Source organism: Silene latifolia, chromosome 11 (assembly GCF_048544455.1).
Source record: "Silene latifolia isolate original U9 population chromosome 11, ASM4854445v1, whole genome shotgun sequence".
In the NCBI taxonomy this organism is placed as follows: domain Eukaryota; kingdom Viridiplantae; phylum Streptophyta; class Magnoliopsida; order Caryophyllales; family Caryophyllaceae; genus Silene; species Silene latifolia.
In genome coordinates this window covers 74,352,392-74,362,177 of record NC_133536.1, presented here as the reverse complement: position 1 = coordinate 74,362,177, position 9,786 = coordinate 74,352,392, and the positions used below count along the sequence as shown (strand labels likewise).

The following is a 9,786-nucleotide window of genomic DNA, read 5'->3' as shown; positions in this document are numbered from 1 at the left end:
AGGCTGGCGAGCCTTTGTCCGCAAACAAGATACAACTCAAGGACGTATCCCGAAGATGCCTCGGGTATGACTCCTTATCACAGCTGGCGAGCCTTTGCACGCACACGAGATACGACTCAAGGACATATCCCGAAGATACCTCAGGAATGACTCCTTCCTATGGCTGGCGAGCCTCAAAACTCACCACCTTCAACACCGGCTGGCGAGCCTTTGCGCGCAAATGATTGAAGGACGTATCCCGAAGATGCCTCAGGTATGATTCCTTCTTATGGCTGGCGAGCCTTTATACGTAGTCTAATGGACTTTAAAAGACCCGAATCGGAAGTCGACAGACTCTAAAATGTTCCCGACGGCAGGTCCTTGACTCGATTCCTCGAGTCGCCTCGACGCCGCCCTTCCCGACGGCAGGTCCTTGGCTCAAACCTTTTTGAGTCGCCTCGACGTCGCAATGGTCTTCAGGTTGTAATCTTCGATTGACCTGGAGATCATACTTTGACTTTCGCCCTGTCCAAGCCTCAGTCAAAGTGGGGGCTCAGAGATACCCGATATCGCACCTTCCAAAAACCACCCGATGATGATCGGACTATAACGTGTTTTTGATATGCGTGCGTGGATTGGCTATATATGAGATGGTTTAATGCACTACTCGGGTATGAAAAATGATTTCAAAAGTTTTCTAACTTCATTTGCATTAAAATAACACTATTTAGAGTTAAAACCGTCTTCGGACCCAAAACCGACAACTCGAGTCAACCTGAGTCAACCCGAGTCAACCCAAATCCCGAATGTCAAAAATGATGCCATGAATGTTTTCATCATGTCATTTCCATTAAAATGACCCTAATTAGAGTCAAAATCGTCTTCGGACCCAAAACCGACTCAGAAACCCGCAACTCGGATCAACCTGAGTCAACCCGAGTCAACCCAAATCTCGAATGTCAAAAATAATGCCATGAATGTTTTCATCATGTCATTTCCATTAAAATGACCCTAATTAGAGTCAAAACCGACACCGAGTAAAAAACCAACTCAAAATTCAAATCCCGACTCACACGGGTCAAACCCGAGTCAAGTACACAAAACACCAACCTCAAGTAACACCTAAAATCATCTTATTAGATGCCCATATTGTTACACGACATCTTATATGAATACCACATATCAACAATGGATGGAGAATTGGCCACGTCCAAATTGAAAGGGACAGTACACCCCATTGACTCACGGGGTGGCTCGCGCCTCAATGGGGTGTCTCCTTAGCCTCCAAGCAAAATCGACCGACCTACCATCCCACATTTCTCTATAAATACCCACCATCACACACCATAATCTTCACGCGAGCGTCCGCCCCCTCACATCTCCCTTAAACTTCTATACTCGACTTCCTAAGTCACAAAATCGACACGTGTTTACGACCTACCGATCGTAAACACGAGCCTTACACATATTGTTTGGTACCGTCGCCGTGCATTCGACCGACCCATTCGACCAACTCAACTCATTAATCAAGATGTTTTAATTAACATATTTTCAACTCATTTTCAAAACCAAATCCTTTTTTAAGGCACCTTTTTAAACTTCTTTGATCGCGATTAGTCACAACGAGAAAACCGTCTCTAAAGTCGTCTACTTCGCAAACATCAATACACGTAAGTTTGAGGGTGTAAATATCTCTCTTATTTCATGTCTTTACTATTTTCATAACTTTATGAACATGAACAATGCATAACACGATTCAAATATAGGTTAGACGAGCCAAAACCGAGTTTTGGCCTGAGACAGAAGCTCCTTGCTATGCAAGGGAGCTCGCGCCTCTTGTGGGTCTCGGGTCAGACTCATCCGTGTTTGAGTTCGTCTTTCCTTCAACACTTTCTTTTATTTTTACTTCTTTCCTTTTACGGTTTTTACCATTTTGATTCATTTTTATGATGAACATATTTTGACCATTATGAAAATCATCCTTGGTTCTTTATACCATGGCGGTTTATTCCGTGACTCGGTGATATATTTGGTTAATTACATTTTAATGGGTATTTTAACACCCTTTTCTTTTATTTAGCATTTTTCTCATTTGTTTACATTTGTAAACACATTAGTCATAATTCATAATCATCCTTGGTTCTTTATACCATGTCGGTTTAATCCGAGTACGATGACAAACTTGACTAATTACAAAGAAATGAACTTAATATATTTAGTTCAAATCAACATTTTACTTTTTTATTTGTAAACTATGCTTTTCAAACATGCAAGTCCGACAACGGATATTACTAACATAATAGTAATTATTCCGAGTCATGCAAACAATACTTGCAAATTATTTAATCACAAATACGGTTTTAAACAACCTTTTCAAAAACCAGGAGACGCCCCCTTGGGTCGGCTCATGGCTCGCGCCCCAAGAGGCCGTCTGTTTTCTACATTTCAAAACCAGGGCAGATCCCCTTTTATCGCCAATAGGCTCGCGCCTTAACAGGGCTGCCTGGCACTGTTCTGCCTCGTTTTTAGCACTTGTCTAGGACGATCTCGATTACGGTTTATCCGAATACATGACGGATCAGATTGATAAGCTCACGTTTTTACACTTTGTCATTTAACATCCTTTTTCAATAAATGGATCGTGTTAAGCATCACAATCCAAATTTGGTAAATGGATGTTTAATTTCCGTTTTCACATGCAAATCAACATTAAATCCAACTTGACATCTTATGCTTGATATTTGGATTAACAAACCGACTTAGAAAGCTCACATGTTAGATTAAAACTTTTGGATGTGCATTCATGCATTTACACCGTTTTATCAACTCTTGCACTTAAACAACCACGATCGATCAGTAGAGGCCGCTAACGCGGGCGGGATTGGGTGTCCGATTAAAGGGATTCCCAATACGTACCCTCACCCCTTACTCAGAACCTTTAGATAGTGGATGGCCTTATCCAGGGTGCAAGAGAGTCATTTTAGGCATAGAATGCTAAAAGGGGGACGATTCCTTATCTTTAGTACCTATGTCAAACACCGCTTTTTGCCTTGGTTGACCTAGGTATAAAGTGGATTCGAACGGGTTCCAGGCATCCCATAAATGCTTGGTGGCGACTCCGAACATCTCTACATCGTTTCGCGGCCCTTGCCGAGACGAAACCGACCGATCTAAAGCGATCCGGTCGAAAGCATTTTTACGCCGCCGGGCGTGGCTTTCAAAAGACCGTTGCATGTCCACAGTTTGGCTTGGCGTGTAGGTGGCCCGTGACCGCAGATCGGTAGGTGGCCCAAATACGCAGACCGAGACGTGGCCCATGTCCACAGAAATACATCTGTTTCAAAATATCTAAACCATCTAGAAAGAAATATAAGTTCAACGACACAGCGGAAGACTCTAGTGACACATGGTGACTCCATCCAAGCTATCCCGCGCGCAATCTATCTCATACCTGCTCAATAACTGTTCACCATCCCCGAATGGATCACCACAATTTTTAAAACAATTAACGGGGTTAATTACTGATTACACAATACAAGATAAGCAAGATAACAATATATACGATCACCCAACTCCGTCACATCTCCACACATCTGACTACACACTAAAGTGTGTAGCCCTGCCAGAATACCTATCGCAACATATATTCCACACCGCCAGTGGGGGACCGCAGCCGTTACCACCTAATCCTCGCTCATCAACTCCGAGCGAAAACCCAAGTTCCTTAATGCGCACATACCCCTTGTGACGGGAACCACAAGGGGTGAATCAAGGGCTTGAAGCCACTCCCGCAAGTGACTCCACTCAGCCGAGGACGCACCTCGTGAACCACAGATAAACACAATCAACCAGTTATACACCAACAATTCCCAATCACCAATTCCAATACGATAAAGATCAACAACAGTAAACAACCAACAACAATCAATCATCAAATACAATGTAATCAATAACCGAGTAGGGAAACCCTACCTGGAAAAGCAATTCACCAAGATCGTCACAATCAGCTAATCAAAACCGTTCTCCAACGAAATCACCTCCTCTAATCACACAATCATACAATTACTATCTAACAATCACAATACTCCCAAAAACCCCCCAAAATACCCAATTAGGGTTTCAACTAAAATCAATGAAACGATATAAAAATCATACTAGAATCTTACCCACAACTTGACGGTCTCAATGGTATAAAGAACTCTGAAATCCGACGACTATAGCCTTTGGATTTGATAGCAATGAGAGAAGAAGAATCGACGTTGCTTTGTTTTCTTTGTAAAAAGTTTAGGTTTTAGGAAAAAGGTAAAAAGAACTAACGTACAAGATTTATATATTATTTCACGCATTGCTATCAAAACCGGGCAAAAACCCGTATAAAACCCGACTTACTCGATCGAGTAAGTGACTTACTCGATCGAGTGCCCCCTACTCGATCGAGTGACACCTACTTGATCGAGTACCCATCAGCAGAACACTGTTTTATACGCACCAACTCACTTATTCGACAGAGTAAGCCTTACTCGAATGAGCACCGTAAGACTAAGGACATAGCTACTAGCATAACAAGGTAGGGAAATTTAAAATGTAGCTAGATAAGATGTAAACATGTGTAAGAAGGGGCTAGAAATGGGCAAAAATGTCTATGTGAATGGCTTCAAATGCAAGTATATAATGAAAGTAATGCTCATAAAAGATGAAATAAAAACCATACTTGTGCGTTATTGATATAACACACACTATAAGGAGACCTACACTCACCTAAGTGAGACCGAAAAAAGATGTACCGGTCCAAGGAGGCTCTACCTTACCATTTTTTGACTTGCCAAAAGTCAAGATCATGCCTATTTGGTTCAAATTTCATCTTCCACCTACTATGTCAAGACATCCCCATATATGCAAAACCCGTCAAAAGCTACAATATGGGAAATCCAAAGAGGAAAGACATTATGCATAAGACAAAAGGGTGGACACAACAAACACCTTTTATGAAATTTTTTCAATTTTTAGTTTAGTAGATTTCCCATAACTAGACTCACTAAATCCCTCCCCCAAGCTAGAACAACACATTGTCCCCAATGTGTAAAACAAAGAAGGACACCCAACAAGGGAAGATGAGACAACACATGCGGAAATAAAGAAAGGAAAGAAAGCATACAACCGCGTAGAAGCTCCCCCAAGCTAGCTTGAAAACGGGGTAAAGTCCAATCCAAGTAGCAAAGTACCTACGAAAGACAAGCAACTACATACGAAAGCAAGCTAAATTTCTTATTGTCCTAACTATACTATTACATCAAAACCGAATTGAAATTGCAATTGTCCAAAAAAAAACAGTAAATTGTCTTAAAAAGCATAAATAAAACAAATTTTCCTAAATGAATATCCATCGTCCCTTAAAAAGCATGTCAATGCCCTTAGAAGTTGATCATATTCCTACGGATGAGCAATACACAAGCATATGTAAACAATTGTTAAGATATAAGCATGAAATATCAAAGGCAAGAAATGACTAATCTTATCAAAATGCCCATAAGAGATTTCAAATAGAACCACCGTACTACTCCACTCATCAGCAAGAAATGGAGCTACAAGCCTAAGACCATGAAATAAACCGTTAGTGTACAAATTATAATCATGAATGGTCTCAAATTGGTGGTATGAAAACTCAAGGTGATAGGACTCATAAAAAATGGAGGGGAGGGGGTTCATCCCACTTAACTTCCATGTGCGCATCACTAAGTCCTCCATCAACCTTTAAAAGGTCAACCACATCCTCCATGAAAGGATTTTCAAAAGGTTCAAATGACTAGGGGAAAAACCTCAACGTTTTCATGACTAACGGGCCCAACATCATCCATGGTGAGTGTCTCATCTACTACAAATTCATTTTCTTCAACATAGATCTCTAAATTTTCAATTAGGATAACATCAAGGGGAATTTTAAAAGAAAGAGTCGGACCATCGTCATCATCATCCAATAATTCAAAATAATTAGATTGAAAAGACTCACATTGGGAGGTAGAAAAGCAAAATAAGAAAAGATAGGCTCACGTGGTCTCGGTTCCTCTTGAGAAAATTGTTCCAAACGAGCCAGTAATACTTTGAGCTCCTCTTACATGCGCCACACATTGTATTTGTAACACCCCCATAAGTCGGGACCCTTTCCTCTAGGCCTTCCCAACACATGGAGGTGTCATAAGACTTGGTTTTCCAAGTTTTATAGTGTGATCAAGCGAGTAAAGAAGTTCTAACTCAACATCATGCAATATATAAGTTATAGTTAAATTGTTTACAAGTCGGGGGATGCAAATACCATGCCAAATAGTTATACAACCATATCGAAGAGTAGGAGTTTAATAGTCAAAAACTAAGATAGACCCAAGTGATGATGACAAGTGAAGACCGCTCCCAAGCCCTCGAATGAATCATGCTAACCTGTCAACACTGCTCCCCATATGGGCGGAAATCGATGTATGGTTCACCACAGATTATTAAAACCCAAGTGTTAGCTAGATGATAAGAATGTTCAGTGCATGTGAACTAAGCTTACCAACATATGACAATACAAGGTGAAACCACAAGGCACAACAAGAGATAAGAGATCACCCTCCAACATATCCACACAACCGGTGACCGGGACATGCCCACGATGTCACTAACATACACTAGGTACTCGGAACACGTCCTTGGAACCGGGCCCGAGTGCGACTCGAGTCCTCTGCCAGATGTCGTGCCTCACCACACGAGTCCCTCCATAACCCAAGTACTAAATGTGCACATCCCTCTTGGAGTAGGAAGCTCCAAGGGTGACTTGAGCGGAAGACGGTTTCCAAACCGCCTTCCGTCTCCAAAATCGAAACCAAAGATCCTCCAATGTTGATGTGACCATAATTGGCGCATATTTAGCCCCCGAATTACCATTGTTTCCATGCTTTTTAGTACCTATTTGGGTCATTTCTTATCTTTAGTTCTTTGTTTTGCATATTCTTTGAGATTTTGATCCCTTGGTAGGAAAGGAGTAAGAATCTTGCATTTTCATGGCAAAACAAGGCTAAATTGATCATATTCAATGACCAAGCATCAAGGAGAGACAAGACTAGAAGGCCTTTGTACATAGCATAGTAGAAGAGCATTGTTGAGAAAAGGATCCTTGAGTCCCCAAGGAAATCCCCAAGGAATTCATGAAGAAAAGGGAAGAAAAGAAGAAGAAAAGATGCTGCCAGACAATCCGAACGGATTGTACACAATCCGTCCGTCCGCCCAAGCCCAATCCGAGCGTCCCTCAAAGGAATCCGCTCGGATTCCCCCTCGCCAATCCGACCGTCTTGCCCAAGGATCCGCTCGGATTCTCCAGCCCAGATCCGGCCGTCCCGACTCCCATCCGCACGGATTTCAGTACAGCACGTTTTTCCATTCTTCAAGCTACGATTAGAGAAGCCCTTCTCTCGGAGAATACCGGAGTCTCCTTGCTCAACTTAAAAAGTGTAATTACTAGTTTAGCCCTTAGTTAACCCTAATGCATCCTCCCTAATTTTCACTATAAATACCCCATTAGTCTAATTAGAGGAGCATGTTCTTCTTATCAATAATTAGTGTAGTTAATATCAATCAAATCTCTCTTCAATATTGTAATCAAATATTAATCAAGTTTTAATCCAAGTTTTAGTTCTTTAATCTCTCTCTTGTTCTTACTTTATTTTGGGTAATTGAAGATTATTTGGGTTATTATTGGGAGATTGACAACCTCTCAATCTAGGATTCAAGTACTTCTATTATTCTTGCTTTATTATTGGAATCATTAGTAGGTATAATCTCTTAATCCCTTTTTAATTATTGCTAATTACTTTCATTTATTCATCATGTTTCATTATGTTAGTATGATTGACAACCTTTCTAGCATGATCAATATGATAATGAGTGAGTAGTCTCTTAGCTAGGGTTTAATGGGTGATTAGGGGAAACCAACATGGGGAATGATTCATGCTTAAATTAATATGCTTTCATATCTTATTTGCTTGCTTGTTTTGATCTTAATACATGCACATGTTATATTTGATGAAATGCTAAGCCTATGAATCCTTGCATTTACTATCATCACCTATCCTTTCAACTTGACTTGTAAGACATAACCCAACTCGAGTCTTGTTAGACCATGCATGTGTTGAGTAGGAAAGATTAAGTCGACTTGTAGGTGTTGTACAATCTAATCGATTCGGCTCCGGGACCCAAACTTTCCTAGGATTGTAAGATATAACCCAACTCAATCCATCACAACAATAATTGCTTGCTTATAATTTGAGAACATGTTTGTATGATCATATCCCATGATTCCCCTATGAACCCATGACACCCTAGTGCCTTTAATCAATTGTTTACACCCCTTATTTTATTTACCTTGTTAGTTTATTTTCATTGCTATTTTAGTTTAGTAACCTTCTACATCAACCCAATTTGTGACATCCCTTAGACACTACTAGTTACAATAGAATTCTCATTTCAATACCCGTCCCTTGGGATCCGACCTTTACTTGCCTCTTTACTAATTGTAGAGTTGTTTGTGAAGTATAAATTGTGTTTTGTATCGACCATTGACCAACGACCACATATGCTTAATTGTGAACACGAAATGGACTCGATCAAAAATGGCGCCGTTGCCGGGGACGGTGTTTAATTGATTTAAGATTTCTTTTATTGTTTTTAGTTGTGTCTTTTTCACCTTGGGGAAGTAAAACTCCTCAAGGTTTGTTCTAATTGTTTTCGAGTTGTTTGATATTTTGCATGTCTAGAAGGTTACAAAGAGATTTGTTACCTTTTGACCGTGAAATCGAAAGAACCTTGACGAATAATAGGAGACTTGTTAGGAGGAATTTGGGAGGTGTTGGTGAAGTTGTTCAACCCACTAGTGAGTTTGTCAATCCTTTCGCAATAGAAGGAGAAGAAAACCCATTAAACAATACCACACAAAATCCACCTACAATGCCTAAATTCTCGTCACACTCTATACCCACCGAGGAGGATCTACCAAATGGTACTCCTACCCCACAACATCTTACCGGAAACTTTATTGCCAAGTCCGCCTTCATCCAACTAGTTGAGAGGAGCCAATTCGGGGGAATGCCTAGTGAGGACCCTCATTCTCATATGGAAACCTTTTGCGATTATTGTGAAGCTATCTCTCAAACGGGCGTGACTCAAGACCAAATAAGATGGGTCTTATTTCCTTTTTCGTTAATCGGCACCGCAAAGCAATGGTTGAAAGGCCTTGATAAGGCCACCCTTGGAATAGATTCTTGGAAGAAGCTAGCTCTAGCTTTCTACAAAAAATTCTACCCACCGGAAAAGACCAATATGCTAAGAGCTCAAATTACGGGTTTTAAGCAAAGGGATGAAGAATCTTTGTATGAAGCTTGGGAGCGGTTCAAAGGTATTTGTCGCTCATGTCCTCACCATGGACTTAGCGAATGGTTTTTAGTGCAACAATTTTGGAATGGTTTATATGAAGATTCAAGGAACATTCTCAATATGGGATCAAATGGAATGTTCACCGAAGTTGATGACAATCAAACATGGAACAAGATTGAGGAAATGGCGGTCCATAATTCACAATATAGTAGACCTCGCAAGGCTACTAGAGGAGGAAAGTATGAAGTGGACACCGTTACTCAATTGGGTGCTCAACTTAGTGCTCACATTGACACAATCAACTTGAAGTTTGAACAAGCTATGGCTAGACTTGAGGAAAACTCAAAATCATCGAAGCATCATGTCAATGCCATGACGGCATCCTCATCAATCCCAAGCGGGATATGT

At 40.7% G+C, this 9,786-nt stretch overlaps 1 non-coding gene across 1 annotated transcript; it reads right to left on the bottom strand.

Annotated features, from left to right (window-relative positions):
* Nucleotides 1–9,324: 9,324 nt before the first annotated feature.
* On the bottom strand, nucleotides 9,325–9,431 carry LOC141616377 (small nucleolar RNA R71). Its single transcript, XR_012530728.1, has one exon. It is a non-coding gene; the product is annotated as a small nucleolar RNA R71 (small nucleolar RNA).
* Between the last annotated feature and the right edge of the window lie 355 nt (nucleotides 9,432–9,786).